The sequence below is a fragment of the Xenopus laevis genome, chromosome 4L, assembly GCF_017654675.1.
Source record: "Xenopus laevis strain J_2021 chromosome 4L, Xenopus_laevis_v10.1, whole genome shotgun sequence".
NCBI lineage: Eukaryota > Metazoa > Chordata > Amphibia > Anura > Pipidae > Xenopus > Xenopus laevis.
Window position 1 is genome coordinate 135,158,204 of NC_054377.1, and position 26,533 is coordinate 135,184,736.

The 26,533-nt window shown below is 40.1% G+C and overlaps 1 pseudogene; it reads left to right on the top strand.

Moving 5' to 3' along the window:
* Positions 1–26,015, top strand: part of LOC108713583 — a 185,664-nt pseudogene extending 159,649 nt beyond the window's left edge.
* The last annotated feature ends 518 nt before the right edge of the window (positions 26,016–26,533 follow it).

A 26,533-nucleotide genomic window follows, 5' to 3' on the forward strand; every position in this document is an offset into this window, starting at 1 on the left:
GTACAGCTGAGACCGGGCAGGGGGGCGGGACGTCAGTTGGAGGGGTCATGACATAGATGAGAGTGACATCAGGGGGCGGCACTATGATGCCGCGATCGACGATTGGCCAATCGCCGTATCAATGAAGGGAATCTTGCCAGGTTTTCCTTATTTGGAAAACCCGGTAGGAAGTTTTGACCCGAGCAGCCCTTCAAAACCAGACAAAACTGGACAGGTGGTAACCCTAAACCATACACTCAATAAGAGACTGGAATATGAATAGGAGAGGACCTGAATAATAAGATTAGTAATAAAAAGTAGCAATGCCAATACATTTATAGACTTACAGAGCATTTGTTTTTAGATGGGGTCAGTGACAACCATTTGAAAGCCACAAAGATTTAGAAGAAGAAGGCAAATAATTAGAAATTGGCCATTCTATAACATACTGAAAAGTTAACTTAAAGGGGTTGTGCACCTTTAAAGGGCATGTAAAGGTAAAAAAATAAAATCCCCTTTTTACTTTCTTCAATGAAAAAGAAACCTATCTCCAATATACTTTAATTAAAAAATGTGTACAGTTTTTATAAAAAACCTGACTGTAAGCAGTGAAATTCTCTCTTCATTTACTGCTGTGGATAGGAATTGTCAGATGGTCCCTAACTGCTCTGCAGGGAAACAATCATACTTATGTACAGCAGGGGGAGCCTCCGCCTTACTTCCCAGCCATGCAGAACTCAAGCAGCTTTGTTTATGACGATCCCTAAGCAGCCCAGACCACACTGAGCATGTGCACAGTCTTAGTCTTGCAAAGATGTTTAACAAAGTTACAAGATGGTGACCCCCTGTGGCCAACTTTGAAAGCATAAATTATTCGTTTGATTAGGCTTGTGGTGCAGTAAGTTCATGTTTATATTTAGTATACAAAATACAGCATTTCTAGCCTTATTCTATTTTAGTCTTAGACTTTACATGCCCTTTAAGTTGATGGCCATTTAGTGCATTAGCCTCTATATGTAATGTTAAGCTCACTACACTGCCTGGGGCATTTTGTAATTGATTCTGCCCAATCTGGCTCTCCGTATATGTTTAGTTAGATTAATGAATTTTTCTTTTTGAAACAAAAATCATTTTAGGGATGTGAAATGCAGAAAATAAAGGATAATGTAATAGTAAGCCTCTCCTATAAATGAGGGATATGTGGAATGGGAATAGTCCAATTAAAACTTTGTCACTATACTCTTAGGAGGGTTCAATTAAGGAAAAATATTTTTGCAATGGTGTAACTTCAAGATCTGTAATAATAAAACAGTACCTTCTACTTGATCCAAACTATGTTGCGATTAATGCTTACTGGAGGCAAAACCAGCCTATTGGGTTTATTGAATGTTTAAATGATTTTCTATTAGATGTAAGGTATGAAGATCCAAATTATGGAAAGATCCATTATCTGGAAAACCCCAGGCCCGAGCATTCTGGATAACAGATCCAATACCTGTACAAAAGGTATTGTTTGGTAAATCCAACAAAACCTTTCTAAACATTGCAAACATTTTTTAACTGTAATTTGTTCCTTTGGGGGAACTTTGTGTATAAATCTTTAACCTGCGCAGAGAAAGCCTTATAACTAATGGGCAACAAGACACTTAAGGGCAGACAAGATGGACCAGCTGGTTCTTCTCTGATCATATTGTCTGTTTCTGCACAGTTCAAGTGCACATAAACACTAAGGGAAGATTTCTCAAGCTGGATAATGAATGTGATGCTGAGAGTAAAACAAATAATTCTGGTGTGACTCTCAATGCAAAGAGCTGTAATGTCTCACTGCCTTTTGTAAGTCTCTGGCAGAATTTGTCCCGTTGACTTTGAGTTAAATAATGATATAGGGTATACATTTTGAGTAACTCAAAATACTCAACTTAAAGTCGGGTTTCAACTTTAGGTCAGAGACACACGGTCAGTTTCGGGAGATTAGTTGCCTGGCGACAAATCTCCTCTTCTTCGGGGCGACTTATCTCCCCGAACTGCCTCCCGCAGTTCTAGAATGAAAATTGCTGGCGGAATGGCACACTGAGCACTTAGTTTTGCAAAGTGGCCTCACTAGGAAACTTTTGGCGACTTCGGAAAATGAATCGCTCTGATTGCCATCCCGCCGGCGATATTCATTCTAGCCGGCGGGAGGCAGTTCGGGGATATAAGTCGCCCCGAAGCAGAGATTTGTTGCTGGGCGACTAGTCTCCCCGAATATGACCCTGTGTCTCTGCCCTTAAGTGAACTTTAAGGAACAAGTTGTATTAATGGTCGAGTTGTGTTTTTTATGAAAAATTTGAGTTTTTAAGGTTATTTTTTGCTTTGAATGTTCGTGTCTCTGGTGTTTGAGTCTGGCAGCTCAGTAATTCAGGCTCAGACTCTGAACTGTTACAATTTTGCAACATTGAGTTGATCCATTTCTCAGCAGCATCTCTGCAGTATTAGCAACTATTGTATCAATTCTAACTACTGCCTGTAATAAAACTCAGGGATTCTGCTCAGCAGGGACAAAGATAAGAAATGTATCAACTAAATGTATCCATTTAATTTTGATCAAGTTTCAATCAAGTTTAAAGGGTCAGCGACTCCCCCTCCCAGAGCTGCTTTAGAAACTTTACACTTCAATATTAGAAAAACGGTGACACATAGAAAATAGAAAGTAATTTGAAAAAGTCGTTATTTCTGGTGATCTATCTGAAAACAACTAGTTGTTTGAAGGTGAACAACCCCTTTAATCAAGAATTTCTACTCAGCCCCACTGACTTGTAATGAGTTACGCCAGCTCTGAGATGGTGGTAAGTCTCTGTGTAATTAATATATATATATATATATATATATATATATATATATATATATATATATATATATATATATATATTTATAAATAGTACTATTTAGTACTATTTTAATTTTGGAGACCAGAGACCCAAATAATAAAACACTGCATGCGTTTGGCAGCCTTGTATCTATGAGGGGAGTAACTGGAGGCTTGAAGGAAACGTTTCTGCTGATTTTAGAAATGTTGAAGAACGGTATTAAAGGAGAAGGAAAGCTACAAAGGCAGTTTATTGCCAATAGATTAGCCACAATAATATAAGCTATAACACTATATTTATTCTGTAGAATGTTTTCTAGATTCTAGAAGCTCTAGAAGCTCTCTCTGTTTGTTTATAATAGCAGCTGCCATATTAGCTTGGTGTGACATCACTTCCTGCCTAAGTCTCTCCCTACTCACTCATAGCTCTGGGCTCAGATTACAGCAGAGAAGGGAGGGGGAAGAGGAGCAAACTGAGCATGCTCAAGCCCTAGCCGGGAGGTTTAAGATGAAAACAGGAAGTCTGATACAGAAGCCCATGTGTACACAATAGAAGGAAAGAAATGCTGTGTTTGTTTTGACAGGGGACCCTCAAAGCATCATTACTTTGAGGGTCTACTGGTATATTTATATAGACCTTTCTGATAAGGCTTACTTAATTTTAGCCTTTCCTTCTCCTTTAAATGAGGAGTAAGTGGAACAACCCAACTTAATAGTGATTTAGTTTAACTGTAAACTATTTTGCACAAAATGATACATAAGACACTAAACACATCTGTAACCATTACAGACTGAACTGGCCATGGGCTTATGTCTCAATAGAAATGAAAAAGACACAGTTCACAATTGTATTCTATGAAACTCCGTGATGTCACAACATCTCCCATCGCTCCCTGACACTAATTAATGAATGTTCCCATGTGCCTCTGCTTTGATCCTTTCTGCTTTGCGTGATATGTTCTGCAATTTATCAACACCCCCAACTGATGACCTTGACCTCAAACTGCCTGTCCTTTTTTTCTTGCCTTCTTTCTGTGTTTTTTTTTAAATTTTTTTACAAAAAGAAGTGGAATTATTCTGGGTTTTATATCTGAAGGTCTATATAAATTTTAAACGTTTAAAGGTCTATATAAATTTTAAAGTACCCACCTATAAACCCCCTAAACATCGTTTGGATACATGCCTGCACTGTTTGGGTAAAAAGGTGATGGTAACAACCATAAAGGTAAAGGAGAAAGAACACTCCCCTTATAGAATGTGTGGTCACCTTAATACTAAGGGTTAAGAATACTACACTATATTAGTCAATCTGTCCATTTTGTCTACCCTCAAGATGTTTTTAATGCTGGTCCTTATTTGTGTTGATATTTTCTTGATGGTACATCCAAAGGAGAGTGGATATTGGCCACCGGCAGAGGGAGTGGAGCGCAGGATCCTAGATCACCCTTTTTATTTTATTCTGGGTATATGCCTGGTGAGAACACTGCTATTCCATTAACTAGACTGCAAGCTCAGTGGGGAAAGAATCACTGTATTGCCTTCCTCTCTAAAACATCAAATACATTTACCCTAACTATCACTCTAACTGTGCCACCAGGAATTTCTAGAAAAGCTTATAAGCATTAGGGATGCACCCAATCCCGGATCTAGTTCGGGATTTGGCCTTTTATAGTAGGATTAGATCTAATCTTTGCGTGTGCCCGAACTGAATCTGAATCCTAATTTGCATATGTAAATTAGAGGTGGGAAGGAACATAACATGAGTTTTCATCACAAAACAAGGAAGTTAAACATTTTTTTCCCACGTTTTCCTTTCCTGCATATGCAAATTCAGAATCGGCTCAGTATTCGGACGAATTTTTCACAAAGGATTCGGGGATTTGGCCGAATCCCAAATAGTGGATTCAGTGCATCCCTAAATCTCATATGAATGAGGAAACATGGGGTTAGCTTGCATTTATCTTTTATCATCTCTGCTATTTTTCACTAGGCCATTTTATTTTTCCCCCCAAATAAACCAATCTCTATCTCAGTCGAGTGCAAAGAATTACTTTTTATTTCCAAGATGATGAACACAAGCCCTTTATGTATTACTTCTCAAAAGCAGACCTGAAGCCCTCTCCCCCAAAAGACTTATTATTTACAGGCAGGTGCTGCTCCCTCTGTGCCCCCGGCTGTCCATACTGCCTCTTGTTAAGGTGTTTTTTACCCAAATTATTTATGTCTCCACTCTACCTTGTGGCATCTTTGTGTATCTGCACACCATCAACAAGTATGCTTGTAAAAGCAAAACAATGTTGGAACAAACTTCCAGTGTGCAGGACAAACATGCAGAGACAAAACATGGAATAGAAGTGGGAAAGGTAAACTACACCCTTTGAAAAGCAATTATCTTGCCTGCACGGCGGTTCTTTGAAAATCACTTATAAAAAGTCTGCACTTGTGATAGCAGATGGCTGCTCAAAGAGAAATATGTGGCCATTGGTGTTTTGGCGTCATACAAGCGTCTAACAGAGAGCCATGTATTACTGAATGAAGAACCAGAAATTGCTGACTGATTGACAAAAAAACCCAATTTGCACATTTGCAGAAATTAAATACAGTTATTGGAACTGTTATCCAGAAACCTGTTATCTAGAAAGATTCGAATTATGGCAATACCGTCTCCCATAGACTCCATTTTATCCAAATAATCCACATTTTTAAAAATCATTTCTTTTTTCTCTGTAATAATTAGGGATGCACTGAATCCAGGATTCGGTTCTGGATTGAGCCAAGATTCGGCCTTTTTCAGTACGATTCTGCCTGGCCGAACTGAATCCGAGGAGGGAAATCACGTGACGTTTTGTCACAAAACAAGGGAACAGTATTTTTCTCCCCTTCCCACCACTTATTTGCATATGCAAGATTAGGAAATTATGATTAGTTCGGTATTTGGCCAAATGTTTCGCAAAGGATTCAGGGGTTCGGCCGAAACCAAAATAGTGGATTCAGTGCATCCCTAGTAATAATAAAACAGTAGCTTGTACTTGACCCCAACTAAGATATAATTAATCCTTATTGGAAGTAAAACCAGCCTATTGGGTTTATTTATTTAAAGTTTATATGATTTTCTAGTAGATTTAAGGTATGAAGATCCAAATTATGGAAAAATCCATTACCCAGAAATGTTTTTATATATTTGGTCTTGGAGGTTTTTTGTTTTTTTTTTTTCGAATCACCATACTTTAGAGTTACTAAAAAAATCATTCAAACATTAAAGGAAAAGGAATGGTTAAAACTAAGTAAGCTTTATCAGAAAGGTCCACCTAAATATACCAGTAAACCCTCAAAATAATGCTGCTCTGAGTCCTCTGTCAATAGAAACACAGTATTTCTTTCCTTCTATTGTGTACACATGGGCTTCTGTATCAGACTTCCTGCCTTCAGCTTAAACCTCCTAACCCCGGGGGTGAGCATGCTCAGTTTGTGCCTCTTCCCCCCCACTTCTCTGCTGTAATCTGAGCCCAGAGCTATAAGTGAGCAGGGAGAGACTCAGGCAGGAAGTGATGTCACACCAAGCTAATACTGCAGCTGCTATCCTAAACAAACAGAGAGCTTCCAGAGCTTTTTACTCGGGTATAGTAAAACATTCTACAGAAGAAATATAGCATTCTAGCTTGCACTTTTGCAGTGAATCTATTGGCAATAAAATGCCTCCATAGCTTTCCTTCTCCTTTAAATAATAAATCAAATATTACAATTTAGTTTAAATAATTAAATAAACCCAATAGGATTGTTTCTACCACCAATCGGACAGAAATCTTTGTGTGTATATATTCCCTTCACAGCTGTTTTCCGTGTCGCTATATTTTGGGAAATGTCTTTTTAATTAACTACTAAGGGACCAGTTTAAACAGGAGCCTCCGAACTGTGAGCATTTAGCCTATCCATGTGTATTAGATATGTACAAAAAAATGTTTGGTGTCTTTGGGATATTTGCTTTTACTTGACTAAGATCTAAATGTTGCCTTTATTTTACTTGTTTCCAACAGCATCAATATTACAAATACTGGTCTGTTTCCTTTGGCTGCTCAGTACCAGAAATATCAAGTGACTGAATAATATGATTGGAATAGTAGGCACATTTCTTTTACCTTTAAATGCAGGACTTTTGCTGCATTGTAAATAACATCTGTTACACCCTGGGTAATTACTGCTATTCATTACACCCCTACATGAGGATTAGTGTGTATCCACACAAATGGGGTGGTTAACTGTGCACTGGTATTCTCTGCACAACAGGCATAATTATACTAAGAGCATGGTAAGAATGAAAAATAAACTGCAGATTTAAACTCACAAATTCCACTGCATGGCCTTGTTAGATCCCTGCAGCAGATTAAGGGATTAGGAATGAGATTATTTTCTTTACAGTAGGATATCCCCCCTCCATGATTTACCACCATATGCCAGGGTGTAGGGTAAAGGCCCAGGCCGATACAAGCTGCCGACAGACGGAGTTGGCAGTTTATTGGCCTGTGTGTGGGGCCCTCCAACTGGCTTCCCTGATTGATGTCTGTCCAGATATAGATTGGGCAGGGTAATAAATCCAGTCAATCGCAGCAGCATCTGTTCGTTGATTCAGTCCTGCGATCCAACTGCCTGCATCGCCGCCATTCTGATCCGATTGTTGGGCCCTGAGGCCCATGATCGGATCAGCCCGATATCGCCCACTTCAATGTGGGCATATTGGGGATGAAGTCACCAAACGAGCGGATCTCCCTGTGTATGGCCACTTTAAGAATGGCCCCTGGGAATACTGGTGTGCCCTGCACACCCCAGGTCCATGCGTGGAGGCTGATGGGGGGGGGTTCTGTTATCAGGAAAGTGAAAGGAGGTTGTGGTGGACGTTATCTGCAGCAGTAATAGAAGTCAAGTTCACCAGTGGGTCCAAGGGTCCCAAGACCATCACTGATAAGATCACAGTTTAATTCCCATATATTGAGAAGGTAAGACAGTAAGTACCCTGCAGAGTTTATGGAATTTAAAAAAAATGCTACCAATTTTAACAATTTGTGTATTTTGTGTTCTTGAATGTTGTCACAGTGAGTGTGCTTTGAAATTGGAAAAGTAACTCAAATATTTTTTATCTTGAGCCTGGTAGGGTGGGTACAGCAGGGGTTACAGAGATCTACTCGTTCAGGGTCGGACTGGGGGGCCCGGGGCCCACCTGGGCTGCTGTTGAAGGGCCCCCTGCCAAGCCGCCACCCGCCAACTTGTCCCCCTGCAGCACTGCACATGCTCGCTTTGTATTTGCCGCGACCTGCCCGAAAAAGGGAGGTCGCGACAGGAAGCTTACTCTTGGGAGCGAGTCTAGGGAGTTGGTCTGGGCCAGTGGGGTTCTCAAGAGCCCGCTGGCCCAGTCCGACCCTGTGCTTGTTTGACCTTACTCAATGAGCGGATCTTTAAGGGGTGGTTCACATTTAAGTTCATTTTTAGGGGATTATTTATCAAAGGTAGAATTTTAGAGGTTTGTGAGGATTTTTATAACTCGAATGAACTCACAACTCAAATGTTTTCTAATTAAAGAAAAACCTTGAATGGGAAAAAACAGATGAACATGACTGACAGAATTAACTTGATTGATAACCCAGAAAACTCAAATCAATTGAGTTTTCCACACTAAGGGCTCTTACTGACGAGCGTTTTTACCTGCGCTCCCCTGCGTTCCGTTTTTCTGCGTTCAGCCGCAGGGGAGCGCAGGAATAGACGCCTTACATTTTTTCCAATGGGGCTGTACTCACACAGGCGCGTGTAGGCGCCGAACGCAGGAAAAAGGCAGCATGTTGCGTCTCAACCTGCGTTCGGCGCCTACACGCGCCTGTGTGAGTAAAGCCCCATTGGAAAAAATGTAATGCGTCTATTTCTGCGCTCCCCTGCGGCTGAACGCAGAAAAACTTAACGCAGGGGAGCGCAGGTAAAAACGCTCGTCAGTAAGAGCACTAAAGATCTCTTAATTGTTTTCAAGTGAAACTCACAGAAAAAAACCCTGAACATCATTAACATCTTCAAATGGTTGAAGGAATCTCTGCCATTGACTCCTACATGACATTGACAGGTTTTTAGATGGTGTATTTTCGTATTCAAAGTTTTTCCAGCTTCGGGGTATTAAAAATTTTGAAAAATTCAAAGGTTTTTTTTTTTTACAAAAAAAAAAAAAGAGGGTCTGCTTCCTCTGTAGTTACGCCCCTGCTGATATCACTTGAATGATACTTGAGTAATGATGGGCAAATTTGTCCAGTTTTTCTTTGCCAAGAATTTCGCAAATTTCCCGCAAAATTCACGTAGCTGCCGAAAAATTAGTGAACCGATGATTTTGATTTGCAGGCGTCAAAAAGGGCAAATTCGCTAATTTATTTGCCAGTGGCAAAATGCGTAAATTCCCCGTGAATTCGCTCCTGACGAATAAATTCACCCATCACTTTACTTGAGCAAAATTTACACCCCTTGGGAGGGACAAACCTTGGTTGCTCCCGACGACAGGTTTGAAAAATGATTACCAGGAATTTCAATAAACACGTTTTAATATTATCCTTGATTTAATCTGATGATAATCCCATTCATTGGATAAAAAAGTATTTCCCCAAAAGAGATATTATTTCAGAGAATTAAGCTTCCATTACAAAATAAGCATTGAAATCCCGTAAGCCATTATGAGCATGGTCCTCTTCATCTGTTAAATATTGTATCTGTCCTGCCTTATTTTATACCTCTGTGAAATTTGGTGGTACAAGTATGAAACCTAGTATCCAGAATGCTCTGAACCTGGGGTTTTCTGGATAATGGATCTTTGCACAATTTGAATCTTCATACCTTAAGTCTACTAGAAAATCATTAAAAAATTACATAACCCCAATAGGCAGTTCTTTCTTCCAATAAGGATTAATTATATCTTAGTTGGGATCAAGTACAAGCTACTGTTTTATTATTACAGAGAAAAAGGAAATCATTTTTAAAAATTTGGATTATTTGAATAAAATGGAGTCTGTGGGGGACGACCTTTCCATAATTCGGTGCTTTCTGGGGGTTTCCGAATAATGGATCTCATACGTGTACCTTATAAATCTGATAAATAAACTATTAGACTTATTGAGATAAACATGTTTTCCTTGGCCAAAAGGAAACGACAAAGCACATTTCCAGCTCTAAGTATGGCTAGATTACTCAGCTAATTGGGCAAAGTGACTAACGCTGGCGACGACTCACCAAAAAGTCCTTTTTTTTGGGTAACCTGGTTCCCCCATACATTTTCTAACATATGGAACATAAACTATACACTGGGCTCATGTATAGGGCAATATAACAACTCTATTTTCTTTATTAAGGTTCCCTGGACTTTAATGTAATTAGTGATGCGCGAGAATTCGCCGGCGAAAATCCTTTTTTTTTTTACGCCGGCGTATAAAAACGGGACGTCCAAAAAATTTGCAAAACAACGCCGGCGTTTATTCGCCCATCACTAAATGTAATGTATTTGCTGCAACATATACATCCATTCAACTTTATAATTTCCCGCCGTATGCAAATTAGCCTGAGCGAAGACCTCTAACGAACTTGTGCTAGGCATAATTGAACACTAGCGCATCTTCACTTTGATTGCCGAAGTAGCGTTAGCTAAAATTCGCCAGCGTTTTGGCGGCCTGGATACAACTTTGCATCTTAGTAAATTAATTAGTAAATTAATGTTGTCTGAGCGAATTTTCGCCTGGTGAATAGGGTTGCCACCCTATTCGGAGGCGGACCATGATGCAAAAAGGGGCAGGGCTACGCAGTGTGCCACAAAAAGGGGCTGAGCAACATTGCGGTGATGTGAAGAACACTACAAAAAAGGTAAGTTATGCGCAAACGGGTGCAGGCCGAGGGCTTTTTTTTAAAGGATATTACAAATTACCGGCAACTGCATTGCCGGTAAATTTGTAATACCGGCCCCGGCATTGGCAGGTGTTAACCCTACTGGTGAAGGGTGCGAAGCCGTCGCTGGTGAATTTTCACAGGTTAGTAAATTTACCCTATGGAGTGCTATCCTTGGATATATTACAATATAATACAATAATAAATAGGTCAGAAGTTAATTGACTCCACGTTTGTAGCAGTTTTCAGACCCCCAATATCTGATTTCTTTTCTTTGTCGCAGCAGTATAAAGCATATAAAAACACTGTTTACTTGGTAACTGAAGCTCCAGTAATACAAGACGTTGCCAGTGAATAAAAATCCCCGTTAATGCATTGCTCCGTTTTCTTTAGATCAAAGATTTAAAAGTTATTTTTGTCTGATGCTCACAATATTTCTAGTCCCGCAGGTGCGGTTTGAACTTTTTGTTTTTCTTGTATTGATTCTGGAGAAAAATGAAGAGTGCAGAGTGCCGGGCTTCTTCTTCTAAAATCTGGCCTCTGTTCAGATGTTTATTTTAATACCTTTTCTAAGGTTCATGTTTCCACTATATCACAATACCTGGGGAAGTCTGGAGCAAATATATAATGTGAGCAAATGTAGAAATAGTGGTACATTATATACAAATGGATGTGAAACTTTCTGTTACAGGAAACATAACCAGTAACTACTTCTAATTGGCCTACTAAATCTGCTAAGAACACAAGTGCAGAATATCCCAGACATAGGAAGCATGTTGGGAAATTTTCTTCTGAAACAGCTGGAGGTCTGCAGGTAGATTCTACTAGTGGTTGCTTCCATCTCTAATAAAGATTCTTGTTGAGAACTGTTCTCAAATAGATGTAGAACCATAAGTAGTTTCTAGTAGAGTCATTGCATTTGCTATCTATTAGTACAGTTTCTTCTGCAACAGAAAAGTTTCTTCTGCAACAGCTGGAGGTCCGCAAGTAGCATCTACTAGTGGTTGCTTTCAATAAAGGGGAAAAAACTCTGGCACTCAAGGCAAGTGAAATGCAGGGTTCCCCCTTGCTTTTATTTCTTGTGCAGACGTGCGACGTTTCGGGGTTACCCCCTTTATCAAGCACGTCTGCACGTCTGCACAAGAAATAAAAGCAAGGGGGAACCCTGCATTTCACTTGCCTTGAGTGCCAGAGTTTTTTCGTTCAAATATATATTGGGGACTGCCGTACCTCCACCCTGTGCACCAGGCGTTCTCTGGTAAGCCATTTGAGTGTGCTCTGCTTCATCCAAAGTTTCAATAAAGGGGCAAATTTACTAAAGGGCAACTAACGTGGTCGAAAATTCGACAGCGTGACGTCATTTCGTTACTTTGCCGATTTACTAACGGTCGCTGGCGAAGGAGATAGATTAGCTCACTTATACCTGGCGAAGGTTTGCTCTGGCGAATGGACGTAACTGCGCAAATTCACTTAGATGCGGATTTGTACTGAACGTTACCTCTTGCGCCAGACTTGCCTTCGCCACCTCAGACCAGGCGAAGTGCAATAGAGTAGATAGGACTTCCTCAAATTTTAGTTGAAAATGTTTCTAAGCCCCAAAAAACGCTGGCAACTTTTCTTTTTTCAGGGTGATAGGCTGCAAAAGATCGTGATTTTTTTGGGGGTACCCAGGTGCCCCCCTACATTTCCTAACCTATGGCACACAAACTATACACTGGGCTCATGTGTAGGGCAATATAACAATTGTATTTTATTTTATTAAGTTTCCCAGGCTTGTGTAATGTAATGTATTTGCTGCAACATATACGTACATTCGACATTAACTTCCTGCCGAATGCAAATTAGCCAACGCTAGCGCAACTTTGCTTCGCTTGCCACAGTAACGATAGCGCTACTTCGCCAGCGATCGGTGCCCTGGACGCAAGTTCAGATTTTAGTGAATTAGCGTTGTCCTGGCGAGTCTACTCCTGGCGAAGTGTTGTGATGTGAGCGAAGCCGTCAATGGCGAATTTTCGAAATATTCTGAAGCAGTTAGAGACCCATAAGTAGCTTCTAGTACCGTTATGGCTATCTACTAATACAGATTCTTGTTGGAAAAGTTTTTTTCTGGAGCAGCTGTAGATTCACAGATAGTTTTGCTTCTGTCTCTTCTGTCAATGGCAGATGGGAGGTTTTGTCGCACCTAATCTCCTCCATTGTGAGTGACAAAATGCCTGAAAACGTATACGAAATTGCAGTCGGGGAGAAGTAGCCGGTTTATCGCGAGAGCGGTGATCGAAGAGGAGATGGAACGTGACGGGTGAGCTCCGCCATTTCTGCATCACTGTTTGTCGAGCTGCTCCAATGAGGCTACACCGTGTAGGTCCCTTGTACGATATCCGGCGATTCACCCCAGAACCCCATGGGTCAGATAGCATACGGTGTCTGTCTGTGCATGCCGAATTTAAACTCCCGGAGACAGACTGTTACAACATTTTGCATATATTCTAGAAATGCACTGAATCTACTTCTTTTGTGATTCAGCCGAATCCTTAAAGATTCAGCCGAATCTAAAAGGGCTAAAAAAAGTCACGTGATTTTAAAGATTCAGATTCAGTTCAGCCAAGCACTTGGATTCATCCGAATCCTGATGAAAAAAAAAGCCAAATCCCTATCCGAATCCTGGATTCTGTGCATCCCAAATATTTTAAAGGGACGTCAATGGTCATTTGTAATTTGCACAGTTCAGGTTATTTCAAACATAGCATCATAAAAGTTTTTATGAGGTTTCCAGTTTTTCAAGGTAAAAAAAAAATGTTGAGACTTACATGGTAGTACAGGTATGGAACCTGTTATCCAGAATGCTTGGGACATGGGACTGTTATTTGGATCAACATACCAAATAATTTTAACATTAAATAAACCCAATAGGCTGGTTTTGCTTCCAATAAGGATTAATTATACCTTAGTTGGGATCAAGTACAAGCTACTTTTTTATTATTACAGAGAAAAAATTATTTGATTAACATGGGAGATGGCCATCACGTAACCCAGAGCTTTCTGGATAACAGGTTTCCGGATAACAGGTCCTATACATACAAAATACAATACAAATGACATGCCTTATGCGTATCCCAATTTAGGGGGGAGCATTCAAATTACAGAGTTACAATTAGCCATTGCTTACCAGAAAGTGGCCAATATTTGTGATAAATTGCATTGGGATTATGGCTGCAGATAACAAGGGCTGGGTCCTTGGGCATGACCTAGAAAACCCTGGATTTGTATTGCTCTATTAACTGCAGGTTAAATGGAGGGGTTTAGTGCATCAGTGTTATTTTGTCAATAATACAGGAAGAGCGTTCTGCACTGGGATCAACCCAGGTCTAGAAAAAATCTACACAAAACAATGCTCATTTTGAGCTGCACTTTTACATGATTTGCTGAAGGGATGCACCGAATTCAGGATTTGGCTAGGGATTCGGCAGGATTTGGATTTGGCTGAACCAAATCCATAAAAACATGACTTTTCATCATACAAACAAGGAATACATTTTTTAATTTTTTAACAGCACGCAGTGTGTTTGGTCCTCTTAACCCTTTTTCTCCTAATTTACACATGCAAATTAGGGTTGGATTTGGTTAGTTATTTGGCTGACTCTTTAACAAAGGATTCAGGATTCACCGTTCCCGAAAGGGAAGAATACTCGGTAACTGTTTGGGGGTGCCAAACAGGACCGCCATCAGAAATCACAGGGCCCCATACGAAAAAATTTCCTGGGCCCCCTGGGCTGTGCCCACCACAAGCCCCACCTACAGGTCCACCCTCCCCACCCCACAGGTCCACCCCCCACCACACACTAAAAAAAACAAACTGGTGGCTATGGTTCCCACATGTTAATAAAAAAATATTGGTGGTCAGGGCCCCCCCATTGAAAAAAACATTTGTGGTCACGGCCCCCCATTAAAAAAACATTTGTGGTCAGGGCCCCCCATTAAAAAATATTGGTGGCTAGGACACCACATGGGGAAAAAGAATTGGTGGCCAGGGCCCCCCCCCCACGTTATAAGAAAATTGGTGGCCAGGACCCCCTTAAACATCCATGTAAAAAAACTTGCCCCCCAGAAGGAAAAAAAATTTGGTGCCCAGAGCCCCACCACACAACAGGGACCACAAAGGGTTACCTTTAGGGGGGCCCTGCCATGTTACACTTACTTTATTAGTGTGGCCCACCTGCTGTCAGTGCTGTCAGCTGCCAACTACAGAAGGGAGGAGGGGAGCACAGGTGGCTGCATCTTCTTCCAGTGACAGCATTTACTTCCCTTATTGGTCACAGAATTGCAAGTCCTGGTAAAGCTGCATGGTGATTGGATGAGCTGGAGAAGAAGTTCAAACCTCAGCTATCCAATCCCTGAGCAGCTCAACCGGGACTTAAACTCAGTGACCAAAAAGGAGAAGTAATGGACAGAAGATACCTCCCCTTGTGCTCCCGCTCTGCCTTCCCAAAGTCAGCAGCTCTCAGAAAGCAGGGGGGCCCGGCTAATCAAAGAGTGCGGCGTGGCCCCAATTACCCTCGGGGTAATTACTTGGAAATGCCTAACATTTGGCATCCCCAAGTGGTTAAGTGGATAGTGATGGGCGAATTTATTTGTTAGGCGCGAATTTGCGGTGAATTCCTGCGATTCGCCCCAGCAAATAAACCGCCGCGAAAATTCGCCAGTGAAAATTCACCAAAAAATGGACGCCGGCGCAATTTTGCTAAAAACGAACACCGGTGTCCATTCAGCCATTTTGCGAATTTCGTGGGATCAGCCATCACTAGTTAACGACTTTCCTTCTCCTTTAATTTTCTGTAGCGCATTGCTCCAGGTTTTTCAGCAGTAAATTTTGCAATGAGTTATTACTAGGGTTAAATCCATGTTGTGTACATGTCTATCTGACCCAAGATCTCATCAGGAATCTTTGCTGGATGCACCAAGCATATTTCTCCTGTGTTCTGGCCCTGCCTCTCCCCGAAACTGACCTCCTCCTGCTCTCATCTCCTATTAGAGACCCAGGATTTATAACCACTGGCATAGGCTCCTGCACCATTTTAATAACTAAACAAAACACGTTTTTTTTAAGTCTTAAAAGACTTTTGTTATTTTTGGCTCTCCTGTAGCTCAGACCAGTGCCTGCCCTGTTAAAATAACCTTTCCTGACAGCAATGTAGGATTCTCTTATGTTCTGTCATCATGTTTTCTGCATTCAATCTTCCTATAAAGACATGTAATAACTGATTCTAAGCTGGTTGCTGATATTTGTGCCAATGCTCTTATTCTCTCAGTAATATAGTTCACAGCGGTTGTAAACAACGACTGCTGGAATGAGTGTGTTAAACACAACATTATACAAATGATAATTCACATGTACATTTAATTTTCACACTTTAAAACATAGGAACAAAGTAAATACAGTAGTAACAGTGGCATGTGCAAATGCTTTGACATTCTAGTAAGATCACAGCTTTTGTATACAGCTAAGAGACTTTCCACTCTTGTTATAGGGATTTTTGCCCACCGTTCCATGCAGATCACTTCTAATTTTGAGATCTTCTCATGCATGATTAAAGCTCCCCATAGATGCGACGATTCTTCTTGCCGAACGACCGATTTTAGGGAAGTCCGACCAATCCTTCGAAATTATTGTGCGGTTAGTGGGATTCGAACGATCGTACATCTTATGATTTTTCGGCCGACATCTGTCAGGACATTGATCGGCCCGGTCAAAAAATCTTTGTCGGTCCCAGTGCAATCTCTCTATGTTTGCAGGGCCAAGCAGGCAGCTCCCCTTTGTTTTCCTGGCAAATTGGTCTTTTTAGTTGATGGTAAATTCGTACGATCGTTCCGAGAAGATCGTGGTCTCACGATGAGGATCTGATCTTTTAAAAATCTCAACATCTATGGCCAGCTTAAGATCTACCCAGAGAATTTCTATGATGTTTAAGTTAGGGGACTGTGCCATCCGTTTCAAAACATTCCGCTTGGTTCATGTAGCTCATGTCATGACTTCAGCAGTTCCCCTTAACTGCCAGTTCATGATGATATTACAGGCAGTGGAAATTGGGTGCTGTAGCATTTAAAGGACATGTCCACCCAAACAATACTGTTTTACCTAATAAATGAAAGCACAATTCTGACCAACTTTCCAATATGAATTTGTTAACAATTGTAAGTGCTTTAAAAGTTATTTATAAATGTAATTGCTATTGAAAGCAGCATTTGCTTAAAGGGATACTGTCATGAGAAAACATGTTTTTTTCAAAATACATCAGTTAATAGTGCCCCTCCAGCAGAATTCTGCACTGAAATCCCTTTTTTCAAAAGAGCAAACAGATTTTCTTATATTCAATTTTGAAATCTGACATGGGGCTAGACATTTTGTCAATTTCCCAGCTGCCCCCAGTCATGTGACTTGTGCTCTGATAAACTTCAGTCGCTCTTTACTTCTGTACTGCAAGTTGGAGTGATATCACCCCCTCCCTTACCCCCCAGCAGCCTAACAACAGAACAATGGGAAGGTAACCAGATAGCAGCTGCCTGGTAGATCTAAGAACAGCACTCAATAGTAAAAATCCAGGTCCATTGGGACACATTCAGCTTCATTGAGTAGGAGAAACAATAGCCTGTCAGAAAGCAGTTCCATAGTGCAGCACTCAGGGCCACCATCAGGGGGGCACAGGGGGTACTGCGCTGCTCTTTTCGAAATAGTCAGCCCCCCTTGACAGCGTCAAAGCCGTGCCGCCTCTTCCTGAACCGACAATGTCGCGAAAAGCCGATGTCCGGAAGCTGCGAAAAGACGTTATTAATGTCTATTCATGATTAATTGCATAGATCAGTAGTATTTGACCCCAGAAGACAATGGTTTATCAAATGTACAGAGAGGAACCAGATGAGATTTAATCACAGGGTCCAGTCTCTCTGTAAAAAACAGTCAATGTACATGCTGGGATTATTGAGTTTAGTTATTGTATGTATTCTGCTACGCTATAGGTGTATTCATTATTTCTTGCAGGTCTTTAAGACTTCAAGAATTTTAGCCTTCCAAAAACATGAAACCCCTCATAAATCTTTGGTTATGGAGACAACCAATAGAATATTACCATTGGATACCATTAGTGTGAATATATAGCACTTGGTCTCTTTTTGGAGAGGCTTGTGTACAGGTCTGGGATCTGTTATCCGGAAACCCATTATCCAGAAAGCTCCGAATTATGGAAAGTCTGTCTCACATAGACTCAATTTTATCCAAATAATCCGAATTCTTAAAAATGATTTTTTTTTCTCTGTAGTAATAATAAAACAGTAGCTTGTACTTGATCCCAACTAAGATATAATTAATCCTTATTAGAGGCAAAAGCAGCCCATTGGGTTTATTTAATGTTTACATGATTTTCTAGTAGACTTAAGGTATGAAGATCTAAATTACAGAAAGATCCATTAAACATAAATTCCTAGTTCATGAGCATTCTGGATAATAACTCCTATACCATTCATTTTAAAGAGATAATTAAGGAATGGAGATCAAAATTACAGAAACATCCCTTATACTGAAAATCCCAGATCCTGAGCAGTCCAGATACTAGATCCAATACCTATAGTTTGTAGCAATGAGTAGAAATATTTGAAAAAATTTGAAATTTGCTTTAACGTGTGCCTTGGTTAGATATGCAAGAAGCCCACAATTGGGTTCCTTGTTTTTATTAAAATAATATCACTATGTAATGCAAAAACACAAGAATGGTCCTAGAGAGCAGGTAGTTTATGGTTACCCAATATTTTGAGGTGCCTTAACGTTTTCTTGAAGTCTTTTGTGGTTCCCGTAAATTCTTGGGCTGTCTTGCATGAACAGCACGTTTGAGGTCTCCCCAGAGTGGCTCAATGATATTGAGGTCAGGAGACTGAGATGGACACTCCAGAACCTTCACTTTATTTTGCTGTAGCCAATGACAGGTGGACTTGGCCTTGTGTTTGGATCATTGTCATGTTGGAATGTCCAAGTACATCCCATGCGCAGCTTCCGGGGCTGATAGGGGCAAATTTTCCTCCAGTATTTTTGTATTTCATCTGAAGTTATTTGTGGGTTTTTCCTTGCATCCCGAACAATTTTTCTGGCAGTTGTGGCTGAAATTTTAGTGGGTCTACCTGACCGTGGTTTGGTTTCAACAGAACCCCTCATTTTCCACTTGTTAATTAGAGTTTGAACACTCCTGATTGGCATTCTCAATACCTTTGATATTTTCTTATATCCCTTTCCTGTTTTATTGAGTTCAACTTACCTTTTCCCGCAGATCCTTTGACAATTCTTTTGCTTTCCCCATGACTTAGAATCCAAAAAACATCAGTGCAGCACTGGATGAAAGATGCAAGGGTCTGTTAGAAGTTTAGAAAGTCATTGACCTTTTATACAAACCCACTAATTACAAGCAAACAGATCACAGGTGAAGATGGTTACCTTTAATAGCCATTCTAACCCTTTTGTGTCAAGTTCAAGCCATTCTAACCCTTTTGTGTGTATGTTATCAGGCCAAATCACCAGGGTATGTAAACTTGATCAGTTTGAAACCGGAGGCTTTTTGCCAGGAAGAATGGGCAGCTTTACCATCTGAGAAGATAAAGAGCCTCATCCACAACTACCACAAAAGACTTCAAGCTGTCATTGATGTTAATGGGGGCAATACACGGTATTAAGAACTGGAGTATGTAAACTTTTGATCAGGGTCATATATATATATATATATATATATATATATATATCTATCTATATATATATATATATATATATATATATATCTATATATATATAGACACATACAAGAGTCCTCTGCACTCAACCCATTATCAATATATTTAAGATAGACATTTTGTGCATACTGCTACTGAAAAATGCCTTACCCTTTAAACAAAACAGGGATTGTTTGTCCATATATTGCAATATATTTAAGCTGGCCAACCACGTCACAGTCATCCCATATCTGGCCAGTCCTACGCTTAATTTTCATCTGATTCATTAAGAATTCTATTGTTTCATTATACATTTTACAAAGGGACTAAGTTTTACCTGCAACTTACTAGCTGCTTTCAAAGTAAAACTCTCAAACTTAAAAATTGAGCGTAGGACTGGCCAGATATGGGATGACTGTGACGTAGTTGTGCAGCTTAAATATATTGCAATATATGGACAAACAAGGGAAAGTTGTGCTCACCACTATTTTTTAAAACCATTAGGCACGGGGTGCAATGAGGCTGTGACCACAAAATACATATAGTCAAATACAAGAGGCATTTTTCAGTAGCAGTATGCACAAAATGTCGCTGTCTTAAATATATTGATAATGGGTTGAGTGCAGAGGACTCTTGTATTTGACTATATATATATATGTGTGTATATATATATATATATATATATATATATATATATATAATCTGAATGTAGAGCACAGAATCTAAGGAAAAAGAGCAGTCTATTGGGGTGAAATCTCGCAGGCTTTGTGCTTTATTAGGGTTGCAGGCCAGGCTTCCAGTGATCACTGCTGCTTGATGCCAATGTCCGTTTACTAGCAGTTAACTGTTCTGGCTGCTCACAAAGCACATGATTGACAGGTCCTTGAGATTTCAGTTGCTAATGAACCGTAAATGAGATAAGGCTTATCAGCAAATGTTCTCAGAGTTGCTGCTTTGATGGGAACATGGTCTGGTGTCAATGTACTTTTAAGATATTGAGCCGAAAGGAAGAAAATAAATGTTTGCAGTATATCTGCTCAAATGGTTCACAACCTGCATTCATTTAGTGTAGCTTTGCTCTATTCTGTGCAGATAATATGCTTTTCATGTTTTGCTGTATGAGTCCATATTGTGTTTGTTTGGTTTTTTTTTATTCTTCCTCAATCATAGGCACGAATATCTGTATATATTTGTTATAAAGCATGGGGTGTTTTCACTCTGCAGCTTTTCTTATTTTCAGGGCAGGGTCAACAGTGGCATGAATAGAGACTTTTGCAAATAAAAAAAAAAAAAGTCCAGCATATCTTAAGCCTAATTTCACATTAACACTTTAACTATCCAAGCACAAGGAGTGGAAGGCAATTTAATTCTTTTGTAAATAGCCTGCAATTTGAGCCTTTTTAAAAAAATAATTTTGCCAGTGTGTGTATTTTATATGCAAATATGGTCCCTAATACACTCTCCATCTATATGGTCATCAGTTGGTTGGAGAGTGAACCTGATTGGCTCGCACATGGCCTCTTTAAGGTGGTCTGTATCATAGCGAATATATAGTAGGGAGAGATGGTGCCTATAGTAACAGTGGATAATAGTCTCTGGGAAGGGAGTGTGACTGTGGGATAGCAGGTATAGTAGGGAGAGATGGTGCCTATAGTAACAGTGGGATAATAGTCTCTGGGAAGGGAGTGTGACTGTGGGATAGCAGGTATAGTAGGGAGAGATGGTGCCTATAGTAACAGTGGGATAATAGTCTCTGGGAAGGGAGTGTGGCTGTGGGATAGCAGGTATAGTAGGGAGAGATAGTGCCTATAGTAACAGTGGGATAATAGTCTCTGGGAAGGGAGTGTGACTGTGGGATAGCAGGTATAGTAGGGAGAGATGGTGCCTATAGTAACAGTGGGATATTAGTCTCTGGGAAGGGAGTGTGGCTGTGGGATAGCAGGTATAGTAGGGAGAGATGGTGTCTATAGTAACAGTGGATAATAGTCTCTGGGAAGAGAGTGTGACTGTGGGATAGCAGGTATAGTAGGGAGAGATAGTGCCTATAGTAACAGTGGATAATAGTCTCTGGGAAGGGAGTGTGACTGTGGGATAGCAGGTATAGTAGGGAGAGATGGTTCCTATAGTAACAGTGGGATAATAGTCTCTGGGAAGGGACTGTGACTGTGGGATAGCAGGTATAGTAGGGAGAGATGGTGCCTATAGTAACAGTGGGATTATAGTCTCTGGGAAGGGAGTTTGACTGTGGGATAGCAGGAATAGTAGGGAGAGTCTTTGTCTATGGCAAAGGCATCACATGGTATATATCATGCCTAAAGATATAGATATACAGGCCCGGACTGGCAATCTGTGGGTTCTGGCAAATGCCAGAGGGGCTGCTATAAGGTGCCATAGAAAGTCAGTATTTAGTGGGCTGGTGGGACTGATTGGGCCTATGTGTACCTGAAATGCCAGGGCCTATTTTAATTCTCAGTCCTGACCTGTAGATATATATATATATATATATATATATATATATATATATATATATATACACTCACACGAATGTCGGATAGGACCATTAACACTTTATACCAGTTTGGCTTTACCTACTGTTGGGAGTTCCATGAGCAGCAGGAATACAATACATATTTTGCCTCACAGCTGCACCACAACTTAAGACACTATTGTCCATAGCTTGTCATTTTAGTTTCAACCACCTTGTTGAATTTGAGTATGTGATAATCATGGGCTAGTAAATTCATGCAGTTAATACACCACGTACACCATAGCCCTTGTTGCCCATAGAGAATTGGTATTTATCAAATGCAGGGTGCAGATTGGCAGTGCCACGTATGCTGAGGATATGATACGATATGAATGGGATTTGCAGTGCAGATCTGCTGTTACTTTCGATGCATTTGTATCACAGAGACAAGAGAGTTAAATTAAATTCTCAATTATTCTCCCTTGCAATGCACGACTAATTAAAACTGCAGTTATTTTAATATAACATGATGTTGTGCCTGTACATCCCTTTTTTTAAAAAAAAAAAATTATTTCTCTTTTAAGTTGGCATAATGACAAAGTGGGAAACAGATTTTTCATAGACCTTAATTACAACGATGAAAGGGAGAATTTTAATTAAGACAATTCCCTTCCATATTCCAGCTTTCAAATCTCCTATCAAACAGCTTCCCCCACCCTACACCCCGGGGCTGTCTAGATTATATTATTTGGATTGGCTGGCTTTATTTAGATGGATGTGTGTGCCCCCCATATCTACACATTTACCCCCTTTGCTGCGTCTTATATGTGAAGCTAAACTTGATGAAAACACTTGAATCATTTTGTTTAGTCGGGTGAATCCCAAAACGTTATTCAGGTAAATCAAGATAAATTAAATGGATTTTTTTTAAAAAACAGCAAAGACATTGCAGAGCCACAGACATATTAAAGGGGTGGTTTAAGATAACTTGTAATATGTTATAGAATGGCTAATTCCAAGCAACTTTTCAATTGGTCTTCATTTTTTCTTTTTTTATAGTTTTTTTCTAATTAGTTGCCTTTTACTTCTGACTCTTTTCAGGTTTCAAAATAGGGGTCACATATAAAAACAAATGATCTGTAAAGCTACACATTTACGGGGTTATTTTCTAAACTCCGAATTCCAAAAAACAGTGTTTTTTTAATATAAGATCCAGATTTTCAGTGGAAAAAAATAATCCCGAATTTGTCGGAATTTATTACACGCCGAGGATAGAAAAAGTCAGAATCCGAAAATCCGGGCATCTCAGACCTGCCGAGGTTGCATATTAGTCAATGGGAGAAGTCCCAAAGATTTTTTGATCTGCGCTGGGTTTGTGCAATACTACAAAGTTTTCGGGGTTTTCGGGCAAAAATCCAAAAAAGATCAGCGTTTTCGGAAATTCCGAAAAATTCTAAAAATTCGTATTTTTCCCTTTTGTTTTTCGGATTTTGTGCTGCAAACAAAATGTATTAATAAATAAGCTGAAAAAACCTGTGTGGATTTGGTCTGAGTTTCTTTCAGAAAATATTTTTCTGATAAATTTGGACTTTGATAATTAACCCCCCTTATTGTTATTGCTACTTTTTCTTACTAATCTTTCTATTTAGGCCTCTCCCATTCATATTCCAGGCTCTTATTCAAATGAATGCATGGTTGCTATGGTAATTTGGACCCTAGCAACCAGATGGCTGACATTGTAAACTGGAGAACAGCTGAATAAAAAGCTAAATAACTCAAACACCATAAAAAAATAAAAAACAATTGGAAATTGTTTTAGAATATCACTCTCTCTATCATACAAAAAGTTGACTCAATGGTGAATATCCCCTTTTATTGAATGAGAATTATTGGAAAGACTTGCACCTGGAGAGAATAGAATGGACAAATAAAGCTGAAATGTACATTCTGCACTAAATACAAAAGGTCCTCTGCACTCAACCCATTATCAATATATTTAAGACAGAGACATTTTGTGCATACTGCTACTGAAAAATGCCTTACCCTTTAAACAACACAGGGATTGAAAGAGGCAGCACTTTAGGATGGAACTGCTTTCTGGCAGGCTGTTGCTTCTCCTACTCAATGTGTCGCAGTGAGACCTGGATTTTACTATTGAGTGCAGTTCTTGGATCTACCAGGCAGCTGTTATCTTGTGTTAGGGAGCTGTTATCTGGTTACCTTCCCATTGTTCTGTTGTTAGGCTGCTGGGGGGAGGGATCTGATATCACTCCAACTCGCAGTACAGCAGTAAAGAGTGACTGAAGTTTATCAGAGCACAAGTCACATGACTGGGGAGAGCTGGGAAACTGACAATATATCTAGCCATATGTCAGATTTCAAAATTAAATATAAAATAATCAGTTTGCTCTTTTGAGAAATGGATTTCAGTGCAGAATTCTGCTGGAGCAGCACTATTAACTGATGTGTTTTGAATTTTTTTATTCCCCATGACAGTATACCTTTAAGGCACAAAATGTCTCAAAGTCTTAAATATATTGTTAATCTGTTGAGTGCAGAGGAACTCTTGCATTTGGTTGTATGAATTTTTTTGGTCACAGACTCATTGCACCCCCGCTTAATATTTTTAAAAATTAGTGGTGAGCACAACTTTCCCTTGTTTGTATATGCTGCACACTCTGCAGGGAAACTGATACAACTGTTCTCCGACTCCTACAATATGTGCCAAATTCTTGGAGCTGTGTGGTTACTTCAATTTAGTGACAAATTGTCCTCTGTTACATGATAGTATGATCATCTGTAACTCTGGGACTTTCTCTAAGGGGTACACATGAACACAACTTGGTGAGCATTAGTAAACCTAGGCAGAACTGCAACACACCCATTTAAAAGAGAAGGAAAATTCCAATCCAAGCCAGTTGCCAAATGTAAGGACATGCCCCAAAGATTGTAATGACTTACCTGATACCCTGAGCTGGTACTACTGAGCTGGTACTACTGGGCTGGTACTACTGAGCTGGTACTACTGAGCTGGTACTACTGAGCTGGTACTACTGGGCTGGTACTCCTATTAGTAGAGATGCACCAAATCCAGGATTCAGTTCGGGATTCGTGCAGGATTCGGCCTTTTTCAGCAGGATTAGGATTCAGCCGAATCCTTCTGCCAGGCCGAACCAAATCCGAATTTGTATATGAAAATTAGGGATGGGGAGGGAAATTGCGTGACTTTTTGTCACAAAACAAGGAAGTAAAAAATGTTTTCCCCTTCCCACCCTTAATTTGCATATGCAAATTACGATTCAGATTCGGTTCCAGGGTACCTGCTAACGACAGATCTTCAAAATACAGTGGCCAACTTATGCACAGTAGAGGGGAAAAGCTAGCTTATTTGCTAAAGTCTGCCTTTTACCTGGTGCCTGGTGCAGTTTTCTGCTAACAGGAGTAGTGATGGGCGAATTTGGGGAATTTCGCTTTGCCAAAAAATTTGTGAATTTCCTGCAAAATTCGCGAAACGGCGAAAAATCCACAAAACGATGCCAGTGTCTCGTTTTTGCCGCCGGTGTCCGTTTTTGCTGCCGGCGTCCATTTTTTTTACGCCGGCGAATTTTCGCAGCGGTTCCGCAAATTTATTCACTGCCGCCGAATCGCAGGATTTCACCACAAATTCATGCCATCACTAAACAGGAACACCTGCCCAGGGTATCAGGAAAGTCATAACAATCCTTGGGGGGGTGCAATAATATTTGGCACCCTCCATGGGTTAAAACTTTTGGTCTCCCTTAAAGTGGATACTACTAGCCTGCTGGAAAGTGATCAGAGAGGTTAAGGGATATATATATATATATATATATATATATATATATATATATATATATATATATATATATATATATATATAAATATATATATATATATTCCTGGTTAGCCAGACCCCCTTTACCTAATCCAATACAGGCCCTTCCAAATAGCCTGCCAAAGCCACTGGAACCGAAGCCGACAGAACCGAAGCCACTGGAACCGAAACCGACAGAGCCAAAGAAGCTGGAGCTGCTGGAGGAGAACGAAAAAGACATTGCTAAGGAGGAATAAGACCCGCCCACACAGCGAACTGTAAAGGTAAGTTCTAGTGATGGGCAAATAAATTCGTCAAGCGAGAATTTGCGGTGAATTTCCACGTTTTGCGCCAGTGCATAAATTCGCAAAACTGCAGCGAAAATTCAGTGTCAACATTATTCGGGCGCCCATTAACTTTAATGCAAGTGTCAAAATTCAAGCGGGCATCAGAATTGACGCGGGTGCAAAATTCGAGTTTGGCAAATCTTTTGCTGTTTCACGAATTTTGCTGGAAATTCGTGAATCTTCCGGTGAAGCGAAACGGGACAAATTCACCCATCACTAGTAAGTTCCACTGAACAACAATGTTCTTAACTCCTGGCCACCAATGTAATTCTTAGGTGTCCCCGGACCACAAATTTTCATTTTTTAATAACTTGTAGGGGACCCTGGCCACCAAAACAATGTTTTTTTTAAATGTTTTAGTGCTCTTGTCTGTGTGCCCTTTGTACTGATGGGTGGCCCAGAACATTTTGTTGTGCGATGCCTGTGAC